The sequence below is a fragment of the Lactuca sativa genome, chromosome 5 (genome assembly GCF_002870075.4).
Source record: "Lactuca sativa cultivar Salinas chromosome 5, Lsat_Salinas_v11, whole genome shotgun sequence".
Taxonomy (NCBI): Eukaryota; Viridiplantae; Streptophyta; class Magnoliopsida; order Asterales; family Asteraceae; genus Lactuca; species Lactuca sativa.
In genome coordinates this window covers 10,556,108-10,583,988 of record NC_056627.2, presented here as the reverse complement: position 1 = coordinate 10,583,988, position 27,881 = coordinate 10,556,108, and positions in this window count along the sequence as shown.

Below are 27,881 nucleotides of genomic sequence, written 5' to 3'. Positions count from 1 at the left end.
GCATAATATTTTTTGCAGCCTAAACCTAAAATCTATCCATGAAAGCTTATTTAGTCATTGCACTTAGACTAATACTCTAACCAATAAGGGTTGAAGTTAAGCGACACTGCTTAAGCATGTAGGTTTTGAGTGAAAAAAAAGTGGGTTACATGTAAAGAGAGAGAGAGAGAGAGAGAGAGAGAGAGAGAGAGAGAGAGAGAGAGAGAGAGAGAGAGAGAGAGAGAGAGAGAGAGAGAGAGAGAGAGAGAGAATTGAAAGAAAAGTTTGAAGAATTTTGGAGCAACTAAAGTGAAGATCAAAAGATCAAAATTGCAAAAGTTCAAAAGTTGAAGATACCAAAAATCCAAAAGGTGGTAAATTCAAAGAAATCAATATCAAATATTCAAAGGAATAGAAGAATCCAAGAGCTCCATTGTGGTATTTTAAAGTTGTAATTTCTAGATTATGTATGCTTGGGTAGCTTTACAAAAATACCTTGAGGTTAAGAAAGGTTTCTGAGGATTGATTCGGAGGGTTGCAAAAATGAGTGTCGTATAAACTAAGGGATGAAGGGTCATAAGGATTGTGAGTATTTAGGAATGAGAAGTTTCTTAGGATTTATAGACACAAATAAATGCATTGCGGTCTTGGGATAATGGATGGGTTTGAAATGGATTATTCTATGCGATATTGGTGAAATAATAAAAGTCAGTTTGCTTGGGGGCAAGCAAAGGCTAAGTGTGGGGTATTTTGATATGTGTGTTTTTTATATATATTTATGTGAAACATATCTTAACATTTTAGCCTTTATTATTATTATTTAGAACTAAAATATACTTAATATGCTTTGAAATATTTAATTACAGTAAAAATGGGAGTTGGAATGCAAAATGAAGAAAATGGAGCTGAAAAGATGCAAAAAGGATATTGCTGGCAGATTGACCCCTCTTCAGTGTTTCGGGTATATCTGATGACTCACAAGTCCAATTGATGAGATTCAAAATTTTCTGAAAACTAGACGAAATTTCCTACGACTTATATGAGAGGGACTTTTGGCTAATTTGACACTTATCTTATCCAAAATCGGCCTTGAAGATGAAGCATAAAAGCTGGACGGAAATTCCCTCCATGTTACTTATTCCCCAAGCACCACTTTCCTTAGCTTTATTTGCTTAATCCCTAAGCCACATTAGTTTCCTTATTCCAATCCAACTCTAATATTCCATATAATTCCATCTCCATCAACTATAAATACTCCATATCATTCCACCATTTTCATAATCTATGATATTCCACTTCGACTTGTGCAACAAGAAAACTTCATAGTTGCCGTTTTGAGGGTCTAGGAGGCGGCCGGAAGGCCATTAAGCTAACGGGAGCGGAGAGCGGAAGGATTGGAGAGCGGATACATGTCGGTAATCATATGGGTTGTTAACGTGACCATGTTTAGCATTCCATTGTGTTACTATTCTGTATTTAGTTTCTGATTTAGGTGTAAAAACCTTTTACTTTGCGTTTATGATCGAATGAAACTTTGATTATTAGACTAATTCCTATATTAAATTGTTTGTTTGTGTTTAATTTATCTTGCCAAACTTGTTAAAAGATCCTTACGTATTAATGATGATTATTTGCTGTTAATTGTTAAGTGAATTGAGTTGTGTGAACACCTGCTTGATTGCTTGTCTCTTATGATTTTGATGACCATCGAGATTATAAGTCTAGGAATAACGAATGTGAAACTAGGATTAACTTGAGAATAAGTAAGTTAATGTGTGAGCCTTGTTTGATGACCATCAACAAGAGGTTAAATTGAATAAGTAATTTGATTAACTATATTTACAAGTCTTGCTTGATACGAACTGAACACTAGGAAGCATATTAGTTTAATCAACTGATCACTATTTGAATTGACTTGTTTTCTAAAGGATTAGTTATAGTGAATGCGAATCTAATCATTTTAGGAATCGGTGAACATGAATAAATGAATTTGTGTATGCAATTATCTATGTTTTTAAGGTGTAATTTATCTAAACCAAAGTACCTGAAGAGATTTGCTTTCCTGTTAGTTTATCGAGAGTTGTTAATTAATTGTTAGTTTGAGATTTATTAAACTATTTATTTATTCTTTTCATGTGACCTGTAACCTATAATCAAATATATTAAATTAATTCACCACCGTTCCCTGTGATCGACACCCGACTTACCTAAGCTATACTGTAATCTGACTAGGTACACTGCCTATAAGTGCATAGTTAGTCTAAGTTTGTTAGGTTATAAATATTAAAATTAGTGGGTACTTTTGTGCACATCAATCACATCCGGGTTGGATGTCTGCTGAGGTCACGGAAGGAGTTCCGAGGGAGTAGAGCCAAAGAGGCTCGGAAGGGATGCAAGGATGGAGCCTTTGATTCCCAGTTTGGTGTGAACAAGAAATTATGCTTGTAGTGGTAATTCATCCTGGGGGATGTTTGGAGGTGTAGTCAGCATGTCAGGTTTTCCCAACTTGAGGATGCTAGAGCCAGTTCAACATGTGTATGTGATTTGGGAGGAGAACTCATGGGAGTTGCTCTGAAGCTGAAGGATGTGTCATCTTGTCAGCATGGAAGGGATAGAGTTGGACTCAGAAAGGTAGTAGGTTAAGTCTCATTAGTGAATTTGGTGAAGGATATGTCTGAAGAGGAAAATGATAGTAGTGTGGTACCGGGTCGGGAACCTGATGGTTCAGGGTTATATCTAGCTCGTAAGAGTCAAGTGATTATTGTGATCTGGAACGAGTGAAGTATCATGGAGTGGTACTCGGTTGACAAGTGTGGTTATCAGAGGATGAAGCCGGTGGCCGGCTTGAGGCGGTGGTCAGGACACCGCATAGGAAGAGTTGGGTTTCGGGTTTCGGTGGTAGTGTTTTGAGGAACCTGGTTTGGTTAATGCCAGGTGGTGCATTGCAAGAGTAGTTTCTGGAGTTGTGTTGCCGCAGGCTTCAAGTGCAAGTTCAGGGTTCAAAGTGAAAATGTGGATGGTCAACTCGGCGAGTCCATGGGTAGACTCGGCGAGTAGGGTCGCGATTCTGGTCGCGTGTTAAGTGGCCAACTCGGCGAGTCGGTGGCTGGACTCGGCGAGTTGGTGCTGAGTGGAGAAAACCCTAATCCCGGGAGTTGAGCCCTATATAAAGAACATAATACCCTCTCCCCAGCCTCTTTACTCTCCCTTGAAGTCCAGAAACCCTAATATTCGTTTGTGAGAGAATTAGAGAGCATTTGGATCTTGAAGGAGTGTTTGTTGAAGAATCTTTGTAGATTAAGGGGCTTGGAGCAAGGGGCTTTACAAGGTTTAGGCTTATTCTTCTGTTGGAGTCTTCTCTTGAGGTAATGATTTGTTGCTTGAGCTGTTATCCATCTAGATCTATCATTTGTGGGATTTTTGGGAGTATATCTAGTGCTATCTTGAGTTTGGAGGTTGGATCTGAGGTTGCTACCTCAGATCTAGAGTAGTGATGATCCAAAAGAGCATAAAGTCCCTGTTCAAGAGTTGTTGATGAAGCCTTTTTGTCCCAAACCCTAGCCCTAGAGTGTATTATGCTTAGATCTCCTTGGATTCACGTAAAGTTTGCCACTTTACATGATGGATGGCTTGTATAAGAGTAGATCTATGGATTAGAGACCATGCATGGCTTGGAAAGCCTTTGTATGGGTTAAGAGCTAGTTGTACTCGGCGAGTCACACGGGTGTACTCGGTGACTTGCATGAAGATAGGCAGCAACTCGACGAGTTGGAAGAACAACTCGACGAGTTGGTTGAAGATAGCCTTGGACTCGGTGAGTCTGTTCTTGGACTCGGCGAGTCTGGTCGTGAGGTCGTAACCTTTCCTGGTTGAGCTGTGAATCGGTGAGCCAAGGGATGACTCAGTGAGTTGAGTGCGATTAGACTCAGAGTTGTGGGACTCGGCGAGTTGAGTCGTGTTATGGGAGTTTCAGAGCATAGGGACTCGACGAGTCAGCGGGGTGACTCGGCGAGTAGAGATAGTCTTGTGTTGACCAGTTGTCTTCCAGGGGTATTTTGGTATTTATTGAGTTCAATGTTTTGGTTATTGATCAGTGGTGAAGTTTGTGTCAGAGGTTGGAGCAGCGTGATCTTATCTCTTTAGTCGGCAGTTCCGAGGTGAGTTATCCTCACTATATCGACAGGGTCTAAGGCACCAAGGCCGGCCCTTTATCGGATTGTAATCCGGGTATCGTTGTTATGTTATTGCTTTGCTATGTTTGCATCTTGGTAGTTAGGATGGTATATGCTATTGACTGGTTAGGTCGGTATCCTGGTTAGGATGATGTTATGTTATGTGATCTGCAAGATCGGTTGATTGGTGATTAATTGTTATATGATTATATGTTTATGTGCACATGGTTGGTTGACTGGGGTTGGGTTGAGGCGGGTCCTGCTTTGTGCTGTAGGCCAACATACCCAGGGCGGAACTGATATTCCGAAGGCCCAGCGAGCGGTTCGGATAGGCTGTACGCCCAACGAGGGTGGACCAGACGTGCCGAGGCTCGAAGAGTGGACCAGGCCAACTGAAGGCCCGGTGCGGGCGGACCAGACATACTATAGACTCAGAGAGTGGACCAGGTGGGTTGAAGGCCCGGTGTGGGAGGACCAACCACATTGCAGAGTCAATGTATATGGCTAGACTCGGAGGGTGGACCAGGTGGACTGAAGGCCCGGTGCGGCGGACCAGTCACACAGTAGACCCGAAGTGCATGGTTGTTCTGTGTTTTGTTATGATATGGCATGTTATGTGTATGGTATATGTGGTTGGTATTTTGGGGGTATCTCACTAAGCTTTCGGGCTTATATTTGTGGTTTAAATGTTTCAGGTACTTTAGGAGACTGTGGCAAGGCAAAGGTGTGATCGTACCGCTCATCATATTCTTGTTTTATGATATGGTTCTAGGAATACTCTGATAATAAATGTATTGAAACCTTTTTGTAATAACTTAATGAAATTGGGTGGTTTTTGAAAATTTTAAATTGGTTGAAATTTTTAGAGCGTTACAATAAGAGAGGCTAATACACCATTTTACTCATTCTAAAGTACTTTACTCATGCACGGGGTCAAAAGAAAGATCAAGCAAGCATTTTTATCAACCTAGGTGCCTTAAGATACATGAAAGGACAACTTAAAATATTTGGAGAGTCTCAATACCCAAAAGATCCAAACTTGGCGATTTAAACTCATGAATCTTACACTAAAGAGATCTAGAAGAATACTAGCAAATGTATAAGCTTTATACCTGAAGATGATGCACAAAGGTGGGGAGTTTCTGGATCTCTAAGTTGGATGGCACCTTATTCATCTTTTATAACCTTCTTCTTCTTCTTCTATAAGAGTCAAGAACCACTCAAAACTTGCAAAAACACACACTCAAGCTTCACACATTAAATTAGGGTTTTAGAGAGGGTTAGAGGCTGATATGGGTGGTTAGAAATGAGACCATAATGATCTTTATATAGGGACCAAAGAAATATTGGGATTTTACTTCCGAGCCTAGTATGCCTAGCATAGCCTTTGGTACGCCTAACGTACTAGGTTACCTCTACGATCTGCATGGTGCACGAGTACGCTGCGCGTACTCATGCATACACCCCACGTACTGACTTGCCAACTTATCATATTAAGGGAATGCTTTTGACATAAAAGGAAAGATTCAAGAATGATAATTGTACTTAATTTCAGGATGTTACAATTCTCCCCCACTAGAATCAGACTTCGCCTTCCAAGTTATCCTCCGAAAACAGCTCAGGATACTGATCACACATCTCAGACTCCGATTCCCATGTCCACTCTGACCCTCAACAGTGTTGCCACTGAAATTTGACCAAGTTCATTACCTTGTTCCACATGGTTTTCCATTTATGATCCAAGATGGACACAGGATTCTCCACATAATTCAGGCGGTCATCGACCTGAATGTCCTATAAGGGAACCATAGTCGCCTCATCGGCTATACACTTCCTCAGCTGGGACACATGGAAGGTATCATGGATCTAACTGAACTCCTCCGGTAGCTCCAATAAATAAGCCAGCTTGCACACACGGGGCAACAATCAAAAAGGACCAATGAATTTGGGTCCCATCTTGCCTCGCTTCCTGAAGCAGATAATACCCTTCCAGGGTGACACCTTTAGGAGCACAACGTCCCCCACCTGAAACTCTAACTTTGACCGTCTCCGATCCGCATAACTCTTTTGACGGCCCTATGCAGTCAAAATCCTTTTCCAAACTTTCTATATAAGCTCTGTCGTCTTGAGCATGACTTTTGTGCTCCCCATGACCCTCTGCCACACTTCGCCCCAACAAATATGAGTTCGGCACGTCCAACCATAAAGGAGCTTGAACGGGGGCATATTGATACCAGCATGATGCTTGTTATTATAAGAGACTTAGTCAATGGAAAGTAGGATTCTTAACTCCGACCAAAATCAATAACGCACACACGCAACATATCCTCGAGTGTCTGAATCGTCTGCTCACTCTGCACGTCCGTCTGCGAATGGTACGCGATGCTAAAATGTAGCCAGGTAACGAACTCCTCATGGAACCTCTTCAGAATTTGGAAGTAAAACGCACATCCCTGTCAGAAACAATAGACGCCGGCACTCCATGTCGAGCCACCACCTCACGAACATAAATCTTGGCCAACTTCATTGCAGAAGAGTTCTCACTTATAGCTAAGAAGTGAGCACTCTTCATCAAACGATCCACTATCACCCAGATAGTGTCAACATCCCTCGCAGTCCTCGGTAACTTTGTAATAAAATCCATAGTAATATGTTATTACTTCCACAGGGGAACCTCCAAAGGCTGCAACTTGCCATGATGGTGCGCCGCCTTGACCTTTCGGCAGGTCAAACATCTCTCCACAAACCATGCCACATCTCTCTTCATACATGGCCACCAATAATTATGCTTCATATCAAGATACATCTTTGTGGCCACCGAGTGGATAGAAAATCTCGACTTATGGGCCTCCTCCATCAAAATACGTCGGGCCCTACCCACATACGACACCCATACTCGACCATGGAGAGTCAAAAGCCCTCTATTGTCCATATCGAATGTTGAAACCTGACTGACCACCCACTCACTCTTACGCTTTTCTACTTTTATGACCTCCTACTGTGCCTCCTTGATGATCTCCAAAACTGGAGTCATCACGGTCATCCTCATACATACATCTCACATCGGGATACTCGCGGCCCTCCGGCTCAAGGCATTGGCCCACACATTGGCCTTTCCTAGATGATACAAGATCTCACAATCATAGTCCTTCACTACATCCAACCACCTTCTATGTCTCATATTCAAATTAGGCTGAACCATCAGGTATCTCAGGCTCTTATGGTCCATGTAGATGGTAAACCGAACACCATAGAGATAGTGGCACGAAATCTTGAGGGAAAAAAACACTGCCCCTAACTCCAAATCATGAGTGGAATACCTTGACTCGTGAGGCTTCAACTGCCTCAAACCTATGCAATCACATGCCCTCTCAGCATCAACACAACACCCAAACCTCCAATGGATGCATCACAATAGACTATGAAATCCTTAACTGCCTCCGGGAGGGCAAGCACCGGGGCCTCACACAACCTCTGACGTAGAATCTCAAATGATGCTTGCTGCTCAGGACCCCAACTAGAAGCAACGTCCTTCTTGGTCAACCTGGTGAGAGGAACAATAATCTGGTAGAAATATCTGATGAACCTCCGATAATAGCCTGCTAAACCCAAAAAATATGAATCTCGGAAGAGGATCTCGGCACCTCCAACTGCATCACTACCTTAATTTTGGCTAGGTCGACCAAAATACCGTTTTGATTGATGAGGTGCCCAAAAAACTGGACCTCTTTCAACCAGAAATCACACTTGGAGAATTTGGCATAAAGCCTCTCCATCCTCTAAACCCCAAGAATCTATCGCAAGTGATCCTCATGTTGTTCCCTAGTCTTCGAATATACCAGAATGTCATCGATAAAAACGATTACTGATCGATCCATCATGGGCCTACACACCTGGTTCATGAGGTCCATGAACACTGACGGTGCGTTGGTGAGCCTAAAAGGCATCACCACAAACTCGTAATACCCATAACGAGTTTGAAAGGCCATCATCTGAATATCCTCCTCCGGTACCCTCATCTAATGATAGCGAAACCTAAAATCAATCTTGGAAAACCAAGATGCCCCCTGCAGCTGGTCAAAAAGATCATCTATCCTCAGCAAAGGGTAACGGTTTTTCACCGTTAGCTTGTTCAATTCTCGATTATCAATGCACATACGATGCGAACTGTCCATCTTGTTGACGAAAAGGATCGAAGGACCCCACAGAGAACTGCTCGGTCTAATGAACCCTTTCCCAACAGCTCTTGCGGTTGAGAGGATAATTCTTGTATCTCAGGAGGTGCAAGACAGTACGGTGCCTTGGCGATCAGCACTGCACCCAAGATCATACTAGTTCGGAACTCCACCTGCCTCTCAGGAGGCACACCTGATAACTCCTCGGGAAAGACATCAAGAAAATCACATACCACCAGAACATCAGAAACATAATTTGACCCCTTATCCTCAACCCGCGTATCCACTACATATGCAAGATAACCCATACACCCATGCTGCAGAGTCTGCCTTGCCCTATTGGTAGAACAGAAGGCTGATCCTGATCTAGTACCCTCTCCATAGATAGTCTGCACTCCCCGACTAGGATCCTGGGTTGTCACTGTCTGGTGCTCATAGTCAATAAGAGCCCCAAACCGGCTCAACCAATACATACCCACGATTACACAAACACCCCCCATCGGGATAGGAATGAGCTCAATCGGATATCCTACACCAAAAATCTCCAGTAAACAACCCCTAGTACGTCTAGCATACCCTTTGGTACGCCCAGAGTACTAGGTGACCTCCACGATCTTCATGGTGCATGAGTACGCTGTGCGTACTCATGCGTAAGACCCGCATACTGACTTTCCAAGTTATCATATTAAGGGACTGATTTTGACGTAAAAGGAAAGATTCAAGAATGATAATTGTACCTCATTTCAGGATGTTACATCAATACACTTGACTTTCTTACTGAAGTACGTATTTTTGTTACGCGATTCTTCGATAAGTCTCGAACTAGACTTCTTAAGCTTATACACCTTAACTGGATACCATGTGTGTGTTTGTGTTTGAACTCCTTCAGAACTTCTAGATATATGTCATGGAATTTCAAATAGTTCCTTTTCCATTCCTCACAATTTCAAATATGAATAGGGATTCTGTAATCATATTTTGATTTGAGAATTCAATTAACATAGCTAATATCCATAATGATCTTTATCTGATCTTTAAAATCTACCAGCAAGAATGATTCCTCATAATCATTTTCATGAATTAAAGTGAATCTTTACCCCATAGATTTCATGGTGCATATGTTCCTATCCATGTGAATCTATAATTTCCAACCTATAATCATAAGACAAGGTTTAGGACAAAAAAAATCAAAATTAGCTTTCCTTCATGGAATGAACTTTGCTATTCTAAATTTCTTTCCCTCTGGTAGCACAAGGGCCTACTAATGCTTCACCCATATTGATCAATTAACTTTCACTGACCAATTCACTTTGGTTTTGTAGCTAAATGAAAAACATAGAACTCATAAGCTTGCCAACTCAACTAGAAGTGCATAGAAATAAGAATGTGTCAAACAAACACAATAGGTTATCAACTTCAGGTCGCATGCTAATGATAACTAAAAGGTTTATTTTCGATTGGCTTTTGAAACTTTCAAGATCAATATGACTCACACTGACTTCTTAACATATGATTTTTCTCCCAAGGAACATTCCTTGATGAACTAAAACACATAATTAAAAGTTCGGGCGGATTCTCGAAAAGAAAACACTCTCTAACTTAGGTCTCAGATTATTTTTTGTTCCTTGATTAACGAAAACATCATAAATCCTATTCTATATGTGCTAGAGTAATAAAACAATTTACTCCACATATTTTGAGGTGATTTCAACCTTCTTAGTTTGAAATGAATTTCAAGATATTATTCATAGTTACTAGAGAATGACTCTTCAGCTTGATTTGGAACAAAATATGATTCATTTATGATCAAACTATTTCCAAGAATATATGATTCCTCTTCTTAGTCATACAATCACACTAATATGTTCTTTGAGGATCAATTATGATATAAATCCACAATCACTAAGATGATCATAAAACATGATACTAAAGCATTCTCCTTTCTTATCAGATGGAGAATCTTTTTTCTTTCTGCCTAATATATTCTTCTTATTCGTTCTGCTACTCTTTGAATCTTTTCAAAGGATCATAATTATACTTAATTTTATAAACACAACCATACAGACTGAAACATCAAAAAAATCATGACGAATAGAGTTATCGTCCTTTGTGGTGGATCTAAATAGTCCATATCAACATGTACTAGATCCGTTAGTCCTTCACTTGACTCACATAAACATATGATCATGAATTAGTCAGAATTTTCCAATGAACAATATTCTCATTACCATACAATGCAACTTGTACAATACCAAGTATCTATCCAGTTGTTGATGAAAATTATTTTCACTTCATCAATTATGACAATACCACATGCGATATCATAAGAATCAAATCCAAATTAACATTGCTAATATTAGAAATGTAACTAAGACTTTCATAAAGGCCATTGCAACAAAATATAAAATAAGTCAACTGGATAAACCAAAATTTTACTTTTATTGAAAATAAAGGAAATTTGGAACATGTCCTTTCAATGCATAAAATGAAAACCAGGTTTCTATATATCCCCAAAGAGTAATAGCAATCTATTAAATTATCCCAACTCCTTAGTAGTAGCTCCAAGTTCTAATCATCAAACCATGTGACCAAGGTCCATTTTTCATGATCAGATTTAGCTGTCCTTACTCAAGCTTCTTTCTTTCGCTTAGCTCCTTCAATACCATCAAATTTGATCATCACATCATGTATTAAGAGTATATGAATAGGAACTTATAAAACAATGGAATTAGATAATATATGTACCTGAAGTAGAGTCACAAGAATTGACTTTTACTATCTCCAAGATCTTTCAGGTATTTTGGGCAACTTCGTTTCCAATGTCCCTTAAATTGGTAGTAGAAACAAATAGTCTCTTTGGGGTTAACACATGGAATGATCCCATAACTAGTTTTTCCGTTTACCATATGATCAAAAGATTTGATCTTGGATGAACCCTTTTCACTAGGAAAAGAAAATCTTTTATGGACCACCATTGTCAATGTTCATGAAAACCTTGGAATTAGACCCAATAAGCATCTCCTCTTTAGATGTGCTCTTAAGCATTTCTGCTTCAGTAACAATCAACATTTGGCTCAGATCAATTAGGACCATGTCGATATTCCTCATATAAAAGTTATCTACAAACTAATCATATGACTTTGGAAGTGAAAAAAGAACCAAATCAATGGCTTGCTCCCTTGGGAAAACGACACCCAATCATCCAACTTGTCAATGTATGATTTTATTTTCAGAACATACGTACACACATAATTTCCATCTTGATGTCTAAATGCCAATAGGGATTCAGTTGTCTCATATCTTTCAACTTGAGGAAAACATGATGGTGGGAGAGTCACAGGAGGAGGAGGTAGAAGAGTTGAAGAAGCATGATATCCAGCTCCACCAATTCTCGAAGAAGGGAAAACATTTTCACCTTGGTAAGAATGTGGGAAATCATGTTCATAAGGAAGAGGAAAACCATTTCCAAAAGAACGAAGAACACCATTTCTATCTTTGTAAGACATCTAAATTTAGGAGAAAATAGAATTCAAGTTAGTTGACTTTAGTCTTTAATTAGTAACCCATAAATTTAAATTAAGGCTAGGATCCATATTTTTTATTCTAACTTTGAAGAGGGACGTCGTAATCAAATTTGAATATATTTTAGGTAGGTAAAGCTTTTACCAATTACAATCTTATGAAACTCCTAGATCTTTTAAGATTCATTGATTCTTATCAATGGCATGTTTAATCTCGGATTATGCTCTCACTTTTGTGACTGGGATGCCAATGATCAACAACGAGATGTAAGTAACCATGCAAAACCGCTTGACAACCTTGATATCATTTACCATCTCACATTGATATGCCGGTTAACCACACACGTTGTGACACCCAAAATTTCAAACCAATTTAAACTTTTAAAAGACATGTCAAGTTCATCAAAATATTACAACTTTGTTTTCAAAATACTAATTATCAGAGTTTTCCTAGAAACATAAACATAATAGGAGGAGCTGTACGATCACGCCTTGGCCTTGCCATGATCCCCTGATGTACCTGAAACAATAAACTGAAACTGTAAGCCCGAAAGATTAGTGAGTAACCCCTAAAATACCAATACACATACGTTCCACATAACCATGTCAATGATAACATATCATGACAAGCTGAACAGAACAACACGTAACGGGTCCACAGCTCTACAGACTGGAATACCCCTGGGCACCAGTGTGAGTCTGGAATGCCTACCGAGCCCTCAGCTCTTACCTGAATTGCCACTGAGCCCTCAGTATGAGTCTGGAATGCCTACCGGGCCCTCAACTCGTATCTGGAATGCTTCCGAGTCCTCAGTATGAGTTTGGAATGCCTACCATTTTCAGCTCATATCTGGAATACTCTAAGGTTTGTTGGCTACCGCATAGAGCAGTACAACCTCAACCCAACCCACATAACAAATAACATGACTACTGAGCACGCAATAATTATATAACATCACAAATAGTCCTACAGGTCTACCTAACTAGCATAACCTCTAGCATGCAACACAAACTCGTACTCAACATGTAACACTACTAGAATAACATATCCAATGGGTCAGCCTTGGTGCCTTAGACCCCTTAGTATAGTGAGGATAACTCACCTTGTAGATGTCAACTCGGTAGCTAATCCCAACTCTCCGATCACTTGCCAAGGACTCCACCACCAGTTACCATAGTGCGAATATACTCATAAGTCCTCATCCTTATAAAGTACTCCATAAACCAACTAGTTAACTCCTGGTCAAAGTCAAAGTCCTCAGTCAAGGTCAACAGTCCAGGTTGACCTCAACTCGCTGAGTACCCTCGGCTACTCGCCGTGTTCCTTGAAGCACATTCCAACTCACCAAGTCATCGGGGTGACTCGTCGAGTCACTTCGATTCTCAGTCAAACTTTAAGGCCACCCGTCGAGTTTCCTCCTTGCAACTCAACGGATACACATGCATACATATCTTGGAGAAAACTCATCTGACTCGCCGAGTTGTTCTTCAACTCGCCGAGTCTATGGAAATCTTCATCGGACTCACTGAGTTGTTCATCGGACTCGTCGAGTTCTCGGATATCTTCACGTGACTCGCCGAGTTAACCTTGCGACTCGCCGAGTCCATTCAATCCTTTTTCCATACAGACTTGCTTTGAGCCATGCAGCGACTCCATATCACAGATCCAAGCTTCTAGGGCATGCTTATCACGTAAAGTTACAAACTTTATGTGCATGCAAGGTTCTAAAGGCCCTAAATGACCAATCTATGCTTCCAATGGAGCTTTACACCTTGGGAGAGTCTCATTCTTGCATAAGCTGGAAACTTTATGTACTAAGAAGCCCAAAGGAGCTTAGTTTTGAAGTTACAACTTCAGATCTAAGGTTGTAAAGAAGAATAGCTTCCAATCACACTATGAAAACCCTAGAATTTGTCCAAAGAGGGGATCTAGAATGAATGAGGTTAGGGTAACGATTTATACCTTCTAGAAGATGTTAACTACAATAGATCTCAGGTCCTTCAAGCTCCTTGCTTCTGAATGCTTGATCTCCAAGCTCTTTTCTCCAAGAAAGTCCTCCTCCAAGCTTAAGAATGCACAAAATAAGCTCACACACGATTAGGGTTTTAGAGGGGCAAGAAGCGGTGAAGGGGAGGTTGGGGGATGGCCAATGATCCTTTAAATAGGGTGAAGTACCCCGAAATTTAGGGTTTCATCTGCCAACTCCTACTCATCGAGTCCCCTTATGGACTCGACGAGTAGGTCACTAAATGTGCGATCCCACCTCGCTGCTACTCAACGAGTAGGGCACCCTTAACTCGTCGAGTAGAAGTTAAAACCAAAGAAGTTCTTACTTAAATCAATACCTGAGAATCGGGGCGTTACACACGCTCCATCAACAATGATAATTTTCAAGATGTCAAACATAATTTCTCTTTATATTCCATATTAGTGTGTCGGTTAACCACACACGCTCCACTAACAACATATAAAGCATGATGTCTGTTTTCATGAATTAACATACTTTTAACGTTTTTCCTAAAGTAACTAAGAGTGGAATTTTAAAAATAGTTTAGTTATTTATATTATTATACTTATTAATGACATTATGTCCTATTAATACCGTTCAACTAACGACTCTCCACTATACAGGATATTGATGGGTAAGAGTGGACACCCATTCAACGTCCATTTTATAGGCCACTTCCTTATACCCTCTTTATAGCATGGTTTTGTGAATGAAGTGTACTAGCGATATGACTGACTTTTCTTATACCTAAAATATATTAAACCTTTAATAGTGTGTGTATATATATATATATATATATATATATATATATATATATATATATATATATATATATATAGTGTATTTTAAAACTTTTCAAAATACAAGGTTTAAATATTAATTATCTAATTTAAATAATTTAATTAATATCAAACCAGTTATGATTTATCTTTATCTTTTAATTAACCAATTAATTAAATCATTTATGGATTAAATAATTATTTGTTATTAACCAATTAATATAATAATTCAAATTTAATCCTAATCCAAAGCCTTCTAATTTTAGAAAATAGGCTAGGTTTTATCAGCTTTTAATTGTTCGAATTTTAAGGCTTTTAAAATAATAAATAAGGAGACAAGGTAAACCCTAAAAGGGACACCTCAGTTTTCGAAAATGGGCAACGGAGGCTAGGGTTTTAAAACCCTTGCTAAAAATTGAAAATACGAGGGTGGAGGCTAGGGTTTCAAGAACCCTAGGGATTTTCGAAAAAGTTGTCTCCTTATGTCTTAGTTTCTATAAACCCTAATTTTGATCTATTCAACTTTGTGCAAGATCAATGAGAACAATGGCTTTGATACTACTGATGGGTTTTATATTTTTCAAAAAAATCTATTTTTGGCGGAAAAACATAAACCCCAAGTTCACATGTACCCTAAAGGATCTATGTTCTCATTATAATTTGCAAACAACTATTGAACATCAAGAACCCTGAAATTATGTTGCTATTTAAAAAAATTAGTAAGGGTTATTAGAAAATTCATACCTTAGTTTATTATAGGAAATAAATTAGTAATCTGTGACATCCCCTAATTTCTTGGCCAGAAAAGACCGATTTAATTTATGCTTTTTAAAATAAAATCATAGAAATCTTTTTAAAAGATGTTGCGGAATTGGTCCCCAAACAACATATGATAAAAGTTTATCAAAACCCTTCATTAAGAAGGTATATATATTTTCCATATATATTAAAACCTCGGGATGTCATGTTCCGATACTAATCAAAAGCATAAACAAGACATTATAAGCCTTTCAACAGTTATTTACAACTGCTGGCCTATAATCTAAAAATCTCTCGTCGTCCTCCGACTATGCTCGGGGTCCACTACCTGTAACATAAAAAGCTGAGTGGGTCAGGCTTGGGAGCCTGGTGAGCATATAGGGTTTTCAACCCACAATAATAATAAACTTACTAAGTTCATCAATCAACAATAACCCTGATTACCCGTTCTCGTTATCCTCACTTTACGTCCCTAAACACTTGTAACGACCAAAATTTTCAACCAATTAAATTCTTTTGAAAACAACCCGATTCCATTAAAGTTATTACAAAAAGGTTTTCAATACAATTTATTTTAAGTATTCCCATAATCTCATCACAATATAAACACGAGGAGCAGTACGATCACGCCTTCGCCTTGCCACGGTCTCCTGAAGAACCTGAAAAACATAAAACCACAACTGTAAGCCCGAAAGCTTAGTGAGATATCCGATCACAGAACAGCCATGCACTTCGGGTCTACTGTGGGACTGGTCCGCCGCACCGGCCAACAGTCCACCTGGTCCACCCTTTGAGTCTAGCCATAACCTCGAGTCTACAGTATGATTGGTCCGCCCGCACCGGGCCTACAATCCACCTGATCCACTCTCCGAATCTATCCATATACATCGAGTCTGCAGTGTGATTGGTCCGCCCGCTCCGGGCCTTCAATCCACCTGGTCCACTCTCTAAGTCTACAGTATGACTGGTCCGACCGCACCGGGCCTTCAGTTCGGCCTGGTCCACTCTCCGAGCCTCGGCACGTCTGGTCCGCCCTCTTGGGACCTACAGCCTATCCGGACCGCTCGCTGGGCCTTCGGGTCAATCGGTCCGCACTGGGTATCTTGGCCTACAACACAAAGCAGGACCTGCCTCAACCCAACTCCAGTCCAAACAACCATGTGCACATAAACATACAATCATATAGCAATTCACAGTCAACAAGCCGATCAAACAGATCACATAACATATCATCATCCTAACCAGGATACCTACCTAACCGGTCACTAGCATAACATCACCCTACATCTCAGAATACCGATCTCAATCAGGTCTCTAACATATACCATCCTAGCTACCAGGATGCAAACATATTAAAGCAATAACATCACAACAATACCCGGATCTCAATCCGATAAGGGTCGGCCTTGGTGCCTTAGACCCTGTTGATATAGTGAGGATAACTCACCTCGAAACTGTCGGCTGAAAGGATAAGATCTCGCTGCTCCAAACTCCGACACGAACTCCTCCACTGAACAACACCAAAGCACTGAACTCAATAAATACCCATAATTACCAAAATACCCCTGGAAACCACTGGTCAACCCTTGGTCAAAGTCAACCCCTGACTGACTCTACTCGCCGAGTCAACCCGATGACTCGCCGAGTCCCCAGGCTCAGAACTTCCCCAATCCGCGACTCAACTCGCCGAGTCACACCGAGACTCGCCGAGTTCAACAACTCTGAGTCCACTCACATACAACTCACCGAGTCATCCCCTTGACTCACCGATTCACGGCTCAATCCAGAAAAGATTGGGACTCTTTGACAAGACTCGCCGAGTCCAAGAACAGACTCGTCGAGTCTAAGGCTATCTTCAACCTACTCGCCGAGTTGTTCTTCCAACTTGTCGAGTTCCAGGCCATCTTCATCCAACTCGCCGAGTTGTTCTTCTAACTCGTCGAGTTCCAGCTCATCTTCAAGCAACTCGTCGAGTCTACCCATGTGACTCGCCGAGTACCACCGGTCTGAATCCATACAGAAGCATTCCAGGCCATGCAATTGATCTAAAACATAGATCTAGCCTCCTACAACGCATCCATCACGTAAAGTGGCAAACTTTACGTGAATCCAAAGAGATCTAGGCCTTTTCCTCTCTAGGGCTTGGGTTTGGGACAAGATAGCTCCATCAATCACTCACAAACAGGGACTTTCATGCATTCCAACCCTTCTCCATTCCAGATCTGAGGTAGCAACCTCAGATCTAACCTCCAAACTCCAAAACATACCAAGATGAGCTCCCATAAACCCCAAAATGATGAATCTATAAGATTAACAGCCCAAGAACGAGATAATACCTCAAAAGAACGCCCCAACTGCAATGAAACTCAAATCCAAGCAAAGCCCCTTGCTCCAAGCCTCCTACCCTTCAAGATTTCCTCAACAATTGCTTCTCCAAGCTTCCAAATGCAACTTGATCCACTCACACACGAAAGTTAGGGTTTCTGGACTTGAGGATGAGTAAAGAGGCTGGGGAAATGGATGTTATGTTCTTTATATATGGCTCAACCCCGAGAATTAGGCTATTCTCCACTCAGCGCCTACTCGCCGAGTCCAATACACTGACTCGCCGAGGCAGCCACTTAACACGTGAGCAAGTCGCGACTCTACTCGCCGAGTCCACCCATGGACTCGCCGAGTCTATCTTTCCCATATTACTCTTTTAGCCCTTCAACTTTACTCTTTGCTATTCCGGGATGTTATAATTCTCCCCCACTTACATTAGGCTTCATCCTCGAAGCCTGCAACAACTCAACTCCTAGAAATACTCCTGCCGTGCACCACCTGGCATTAACCCAACCAGGTTCCTCAAAATACAACCCTAGATCCAGAAACTCATTTTCTCCTTCCTTACGGTATCCTGACCACTGTCTCGAGCCGGCCACCGGCTTTACCCTCTGATAACTCCACTTAACAACTGAGTACTACTCATGATGCAACACTGCTCCAGTTCACAACCATCACTCGACCCATATGAGCTAGAAAATAACTATGCATCACCGGATTCCCGATCCGAGTCCAACTCTAACCATTCTGCTGACAGAAAGACACATTCTTCAGAGCAACTCCCATGAGCTCTCCTCTTGCAATCACATACACATGCTGAACTAGCTCTAGCACCCTCAGGTTGGGAAAACCCGATACACTGATGACGTCTCCAAACATCCCCCAGGATGAACCACTACTACAAACACAATTCCCTGATCAGAATCACACTGAGTGTCCAAGACTCCCTCCCTGCATCCCTTCCGAGCCTCTTGGCTCTACACCCGCAGAATTCCTTCCGCGACCACAACAGACATCCCAAACCGGATGTGCCTCAATTCCACTGTCGCAAACACGCTGTTCAAAACCATACTCGGATCACTCTAATCATAACTCTGCTCTGCCACTTTCACTTCCGTGAACTTGCACTCCCTCTCAGAGTTACACTCCTCTCTCTTTCCTTACCAAGGAAAACCACTTGGCTGCCTTGACACTACCACAAGTGCCACGACGCTCGCCCAAAGCTACACCACTCCTTCATAGCGTAACCGCTATCCATCCAACACACATGCTCTGACTCTGATTGTAGGGACTCTCAAGCCCATGCACTATCTCAACGAATCAAGATCACTACCCGGGGCCAAACCTTCTAATGCTATCACACTGCAACATACACAATCCATATCCTCGAACCGATCCAACAATACCTACAGAGTCTTCAGCATGACTGGACCGCCTCACCAGGCCTTCAGCCAATCTGGACCACTCTCAGAACCTTCAGCCAATCTGGACCGCTCTCAGTGCCTTCAGTTTAGCTGGACCATTCCCCGAGCCTTCGGCCTGACTGGTACGCCTACCGGCCTTCAGTCTATCCGGACCGCTCAGCTAACATCCATCATTTCGAGTTATCTCTCTAGGAGACCCTCCCATGCATACTGTTCTAGCCCTCTAGGGGTTCCGAACTCTATCTCCATCATACATACTCAATCCCGGCCCGAATCCCAGGCCCTCCATAACCAAATGCCCTAGGTCTGTATCCCGCCCCGCATGCCCGACACTTGCTCCTACCAGTCTACACTCTGGGCTGGCAGAACACTACTGAATCCCAACAGCTAAGCAACCTCACATGCTCATCGATCTTCCGGAGAATTTTCCAATTCTCCCCCACTTAGAGTATTGACTATCAACCACCGGTCGCCATCACCGACCTCCTAGAACAACTCTGCACAAAACCAACACTTACATGTGGACTGCTTCTCACAAGCATAAACAACCCCTAACAGAAACACATTTCCACACTGATCATCCCGCTCGAAAGAAACTCAATCTGTAGCTAGCCACTCCTCAAAAGCAGATGCTACCCGGCCTTCAAACCAATGCCAGGTTTCCACCAACAACCCCTCATAAATGATAACCACGAAATTCCCAATACTAACCTATAGCCATGCCATAACCCTCAAGAACAACGAATACCACACCGAGAACCACACAAAGATACTAGCACAAGATAACAAGATATCAAGAAGGAAACATACCCGCAGCTGCATCCGGCACTGCTCTGACCTCCTCTACCGAAAGCTAAAAAGCTCGACCCTAAGCCCTTGGGGGTTCTGCTCCACCCTGACTTCCACCCGTGATCCTCAAAGTGGCCGGTGCTGGAGCCTGCACCGGTCCTGCAGCAATCTGTGGACAGTTGACCCTCAAGTGTCCAACCTGATGACAATGATAACAAATCCTCAAATCCCGAGCCTGCGCTGACTGTCGACAATCCCTCGCATAGTGCCCCTCCTTTCCGCACTTGCGGCATGCACCACCGGACCTACAAACTCCGGTGTGACCCCTCCCACACTTCCCACAAGTGTGGCTACTCAAATCTCCCACTCTAGCATCAACGGTCTTGGACCGTTTCGGCGCCGACTGCGACTGCACCGGAGCCTGCCTCAGCTCACGCAACTGCAACTCAATCTCTAACTTACGCCGCCTAGCGGCCTCCTGCAACTCCAACAAGGTCTCGCACCTCTGCGTAGACACAAAATGTCTGATATCCCTCTTGAGCATGCTCAGATATCGAGACATATGAGCCTGCTCCGAAGCGAACTCTGAGTAGAACATTGCCCTCTCAGTGAACATCCTGGTGATCTCAGTCACCGACTCCGATTCCTGCTTCAGCTCAAGGAACTCCTGAGCCAATCTCTCCCTCTCAACTTGCGGAACATAACGAGTGCTGAACATCTCTCTGAACTGATCCGATGAAACCGCAGCCCTCTGCGCATCTGAATATGACCCCGTGGTTAATCTCCACCAATCGTTCGCCCCGAGCCTCAACAGGTTTAGAGCACACCTCACCCTCTGATCAGCAAGGCATGAACACGTGAAGAAACACCCCTCCACGTATGATAACCATCTCATAGCAACAATCGGGTCTTGAACTCCATCAAAGGTGGGAGGCTTCATATTATCGAAGTCCCGATACTGAAAGCCCCGACCAGCTCCTCCCCCTGCCGCTGCTACAGCCGCTGTAGCTGCCGCGGTAGCTGTCTCTGTGAGAGCTGCATAGCGCTCATCAAAATACTCAACCATGGCGGTCTTGATCGACCAAACAGCTCCGGCAACTCAGCCCGGAACAACGCAACAATCTCATCACGCAGGATCTCACGAATCCTTGCATCCAGCTCGCACGTGCTCATCTGACCAATAACCTTGGGCGGTACTGACCCGCCCGGAACTCCCTCTCCTGCTCCCGATCCTGACCGGGATCCACTCCCAGCGTGCCTCGGAATCTCCATATTGAAAATCACCACAAAAACTCAGACACTTCCCTCTATCCCGGGAACCAACTCTCTCAACCCAACCCTAGAGGTCATGGTTTCCCTGATACGCGTATGGGTCCTATGCTTTCAGTAGTACGGGCCCATACTACCTTCCACACCTACCCATATTTGTATGAAGTACTATCACAACACTCTAGAGAAAACATGCATAACAACTCTCAACCCTTACCACTAGAGGAACACTGAAAATCTCCCACAAGGAAACTCTAGGCTACAGGCATCACAACTCAGGCAACATTATCAAGAAATCCTGAAGATCCCTAGCCCAACACTCGCATGCTGTTTTATCAAAGCTCAAAAAAACAAATATCATGTATGGTATTTTGGGGTTACTTACTAGCTCCGGCTGATCGTACGTCCGCGTCCTCCTTTACTCATTTTGAAAACCATTTTAAATTCTCTTTTGAAAACTCTCCTCGATTTGAGACTGGAGTCACACGAGTGTTCCTCCAATTCACTCAAAACCTTCGCCTTGCCACGGTCTCCTGAAGAACCTGAAAAACATAAAACCACAACTATAAGCCCGGAAGCTTAGTGAGATATCCGATCACAGAACAGCCATGCACTTCGGGTCTACTGTGGGATTGGTTCGCCGCACCGGCCAACAGTCCACCTGGTCCACCCTCCGAGTCTAGCCATAACCTCGAGTCTACAGTGTGATTGGTCCGCTCGCACCGGGCCTACAATCCACCTAGTCCACTATCCGAATCTATCCACATACATCGAGTCTGCAGTGTGATTAGTCCGCCCACTCCGGGCCTTCAATCCACCTGGTCCACTCTCTGAGTCTACAGTATGACTGGTCCGCCCGCACCGGGCTTTCAGTCGGCCTGGTCCACTCTCCGAGCCTCGGCACGTCTGGTCCGCCCTCTTGGGACCTACAGCCTATCCGGACCGCTCGCTGGGCCTTCGGGTCAACCGGTCCGCCCTAGGTATCTTGGCCTACAGCACAAAGCAGGACCCGCCTCAACCCAACTCCAGTCCAAACAACCATGTGCACATAAACATACAATCATATAGCAATTCACAGTCAACAAGCCGATCAAACAGATCACATAACATATCATCATCCTAACCAGGATACCGACCTAACCGGTCACTAGCATAGCATCGCCCTATATCTCAGAATACCGATCTCAATCAGGTCTCTAACATATACCATCCTAGCTACCAGGATGTAAACATATCAAAGAAATAACATAACAACAATACCCGGATCTCAATCCGATAAGGGCCGTCCTTGTTGCTTTAGACGCTGTTGATATAGTGAGGATAACTCACCTCGAAACTGTCGGCTAAAAGGATAAGATCCCGCTACTCCGAACTCCGACACGAACTCCTCCACTGAACAACACCAAAGCACTGAACTCAATAAATACCCGTAATTACCAAAATACCCCTGGAAACCACTGGTCAACCCTTGGTCAAAGTCAACCCCTGACTGACTCTACTCGCTGAGTCAACCCGATGACTCGCCGAGTCCCCAGGCTCAGAACTTCCCCAATCCGCGACTCAACTCGCCGAGTCACACCGAGACTCGCCAAGTTCAACAACTCTGAGTCCACTCACATACAACTCACCGAGTCATCCCTTTGACTCACCGATTCACGGCTCAATCCAGAAAAGATTGGGACTCTTCGACAAGACTCGCTGAGTCCAAGAACAGACTCGTCGAGTCTAAGGCTATCTTCAACCTACTCGCCGAGTTGTTCCTCCAACTTGTCGAGTTCCAGGCCATCTTCATCCAACTCGCCGAGTTTTTCTTCCAACTCGTCGAGTTCCAGCTCATCTTCAAGCAACTCGTCGAGTCTACCCATGTGACTCGCCGAGTACCACCGGTCTGAATCCATACAGAAGCATTCCAGGCCATGCAATTGATCCAAAACATAGATCTAGCCTCCTACAACGCATCTATCAGGTAAAGTGGCAAACTTTACGTGAATCCAAAGAGATCTAGGCCTTTTACACTCTAGGGCTTGGGTTTGGGACAAGATAGCTCCATCAATCACTCACAAACAGGGACTTTCATGCATTCAAACCCTCCTCGATTCCAGATCTGAGGTAGCAACCTCAGATCTAACCTCCAAACTCCAAAACATACCAAGATGAGCTCCCATAAACCCCAAAATGATGAATCTATAAGATTAATAGCCCAAGAACGAGATAATACCTCAAAAGAACGTCCCAACAACAATGAAACTCGAATCCAAGCAAAGCCCCTTGCTCCAAGCCTCCTACCCTTCAAGATTTCCTCAACAATTGCTTCTCCAAGCTTCCAAATGCAACTTGATCCACTCACACACGAAAGTTAGGGTTTCTGGACTTGAGGATGAGTAAAGAGGTTGGGGAAATGGATGTTATGTTCTTTATATAGGGTTCAACCCCGAGAATTAGGGTTTTCTCCACTCAGCGCCTACTCGCCGAGTCCAATACACTGACTCGCCGAGCCGGCCACTTAACACGAGACCAAGTCGCGACTTTACTTGCCGAGTCCACCCATGGACTCGTCGAGTCTATCTTTCCCATATTACTCTTTTAGCCCTTCAACTTTACTCTTTGCTATTCTGGGATGTTACAACACTTTTCACAAGGGACCTAGCATAAAGAATATCATCGGGATGGACACTATTGCTAAGGGGTTTCCTCAGCCATACATGTCCTAAAGGCAACCATGAGGGGGATGGAGTACAACGAATGAATACCCAAGTTCATTAACACCTACATGTTGCGGACCTGCTAATGTTTCCCACGGGACTGTATAGAAAGTATGTGGTTGTCATCCAAATTCTGCTAGATGACTGGATCTCAAAACAGATCGAGGCCTCTCCTCAATTTTATTTTATCACACATCACTATCTACCCATGTTCTACCCAACATATTTGTTGATAAAAATACTTATACTGTTTAAAACTTGTATAAAACATCAACTCAACAGTCACCTCAAATAAACAATTAATATATTTACACATAGCACGTATTATAAGGTAAATACTTCATATCTATGTGTAAAATGAAAGTGACTATACACTCATACGATTTGATGATAATCGGGCAACAATTCGTTTCCTAAAACGATCGTTTCTAATAAAACCGAGAGTTTTATTGAGAAACCGGGCTCTGCAAAGGCCATGCTTCGAAACCAGAAAGATAGATTTTCTGGGCTTCTCGGTCACTTCGTGGAGTATTCCGGGCTTTGGAATAAGTACCGGGGATTCGGGGGATGTGAAATAGCCAAAATAGTGAAAAAGGGGTTAAAAGTGGCAATTTCTAAATTCTAGCCGGGAGGGTTCGCACCCTCCTATTTATAGGAGCGAGCTTCTGATCGGACGGCTGAGAAGCTTCCAGGTGGCAAAGATCCGAAGGCTCGCAGGGGAGGGCTCGCACGTGGGCTGCGCATGCGAAGGACCTGCTAGCGGTCTGTGATTGGACCGAAGTCCGGATCCGATTAGGGGGGTTCGTGGCGGCTTGCGAGGGCTTCGGACACGAGGGAGAAGACATGCGTCAGATCCTCACTGGACCACTTTGGATAAGGCCACATGCTCGGATGACTCAGCAGCATTTTTTGGACACGTGGCACATGCGAGGCGAGGGTGACGTGGCAACTCGTGACTATGCGAATTTTCTCGATTTTTGCTCCAAAACTTTTAAAAACCCATAACTTTCGCATACATGCTCCAATTTTGGCGTTCTTTATATGCACGCGTAGCTAAAATTACGCTCTACAACTTTCGTTTAGACTTCGTCGGCTAATTTTGACTTTAATTTATTATTATTATTTTGAACAGACCGGGACAAGAAATCCGTTAAAAATTCATAACTTCTTCATCCGACGTCCGTTTTCGTCAGACTTTTTACCGTTGTGCTACTAATGACGAGACCTTCAATTCTCGTTTAGGTTGTGTCGGCTAAAAATAGCTCTTTCTAAAATTCGAGTTTTTAGTTGTCTACTGCTAAGCTGAAACTTTGAAAAATCATAACTTCCTCATACGAAGTAAGATTTGGGCGTTCTTTTTATCGAACTTCTCGGTTTAACGAATACTACGACTTTCATTTAGATCACTAAGGCTAAAAAGTAGTTTATCAAAAACTCACTTTTTATGACATTCGGCACCGGGCCGGTTTTGTCGCGAAACTTCGACAGGTCATAACTTCTTTGTTATAACTCGGATTTTGGTATTCTTTATATCCCCGAAATCCTTGTGTCGACCACTACTACTTTATGTAAAGATATCGGGCTTATCTCACAGTTTAATTTTGACGCTTATTTTTATTCTTAATTAATTAAACCCTACTAATTAAGCATAAAACACATAATTCACATAATTCCTTTTCATTTCTCCAAAATGTGTCACAAAGGTTAACCTAGACTATAATTTCAATATTAATGCCTAGCCTAGAAACACGGGCATTACATAATCCTTCCATGTTGGTCTTCAGAAAGCAAGTACCAGAAGTCTTGTGCCTCTATTGGCTCACACCCAAACCCTATCAAATTGGAAGCTAAAGATGAGAAAGGATGATAAAGGGAACTTTCAAAATTCTATTTGGAATGAGGTTAATTTCGAAAATTATAACCCAAAGGGGTTTATATAGGTTATAGGGAGGCTAAGGATAAGGCAGGTTCCTTTTAGATAACCCTGATCCTTTTGTTTTCCCCCTAAGGCATCTAAGTTTCCCTAGAGCCCAAGAAAAGCTATAGAAAGCCTCTAGAACTCCTCTAGAAACCCCCCCCCCCCTATGGAAGGTTCTAGAATTAGTCAATGTTCAATTTTTGAACATTCTCACCTTTAGTCATTTGTAACGCCCCGATTCTCAGGTATTTATTTGGTTATAGTTTTTTATGATTCCAAGGTCTAATCGACGAGTTGGTTGCCCTGACTCGTCGAGTAGCAACGGGTTGGTCCACGTGTTTAAGTGACCTACTCGCCGAGTCCAAGTAGGGACTCGACGAGTAGGAGCTGGAGGATGAAACCGTAATTTCCGGGGTTTTGCGCCCTATTTAAAGTATCATTGGCCTCCTCAATTTCCCCCTTACAACCTCTTGATACTCCATAAACCCTAATTCGTGAGAGTGTGCTCCATTTGTGTGTTTTAAGCTTTGGAAGAGGATTTTTAGTGAGAAAAGCATGGATATCAAGTGACTAGGAGCAAGGAATGTGTGGGAATCAGAGATCTACCTCGATTGGCATCCTTTGGAAGGTATTAAGTCTTTATCTTGACCTCATTTCATTATAGATCTCATTTGGGTGGATTTTAGGGCTTTTCTAGCATATTAGGAAGCCTTTCTTGTGTTTGAGCTAAGATCTTAAATTTGCAACTTTAGATCTGAACTCTCTTGGATCTCTAAGTCCATAAAGCTTCCAGCTTTTGCAAGAATGTTACTATCCTAAGGTGTAAAACTCCATTGCAAGCTTGGATTTGTCATTTAGAGTCTCTAGAGCCTTGAATACAGTTAAAGTTTTCAACTTTACGTGATAAACATGCCTTGGGGATTTGGATCTATAATATGGAACCTTAGCATGACTTAAAAAGCATTTGTTTGGATGAAGAACTGAAGGTACTCAGCAAGTTGCATGGTCAACTCGGCGAGTCCAGTGAAGATTGTCGTGGGCTCGGCGAGTCAGTAGAGTGACTCGGCGAGTCAGCTAGGGTTTTCCCAACCTTTGGATACGCATGAACTCGGCGAGTTGCAGGAAAACTCGACGACTTGGCCAAGGAGTTTACGGCCGCAAACGTTAGGAACTCGACGAGTCACCTAGGTGACTCGAAGAGTTGATGAGTTAAGCAAGGAACTCGACGAGTGGTTGGTTGTACTCGACGAGTTGAGGTCAACATTGACTATTGACCATGATCGTTGACTTTGACTTTCACCAAGGGTTGACTAGTTGACTTTTGGGGGCATTTTGGGAAATTAGAAATTTATGAATATGGTTCTATGATGAATATAGGTGGTGGAGTTTGTGATTGTGATCCAATAGTTGAGCTTATCACTTCAGCACGTCAATTGTGAGGTGAGTTATCCTCACTATATCTTATGGGTGTAAGGCACCAATACCGGCCCTTGTCGGATTTGTATCCGTGTTTATTTTATGATATGCTTATTGGTTTGCATCCTGGTAGTTAGGATGGTGGTATGCTTAATGACATGGTTAGGTATGTACCCTGGTAATAGGATGTTGCTATGATTAGTGATCCGTTAGATCGTCTTGACTATTATATATGCTAGCGTATGATATGTATGTGCACATGTTTGTTGATTGGGGGTTGGGTTGAGGCGGTCCTGCTTTGTGTTGAAGGCTAAGATACCCAGGCCGGTTTGGATAAACTGAAAGCCCTGCAAAGGGGTTCACTTAGGTCGAAGGCCCAGCGAGTGGTCCAAATAGGTTGTAGGCCCTACGAGGTGGTCCAAACGTGTCGAAGGCCCGAAGAGCGGTCCAGATAGGCTGAAGGCCTGCAAGGCAGTCCAGTCAGGATGAAGGCTCATTATGCATGTTGTTTGCCTATATGTTTATACGATATGGTTATGACTGTATGGCATTGGTATTTTGTGGGGAACTCACTAAGCTATCAGGCTTATAGTTTTAGTTTATTGTTTCAGGTACATAAGGGGATCGCGGCAATGCAAAGGCAT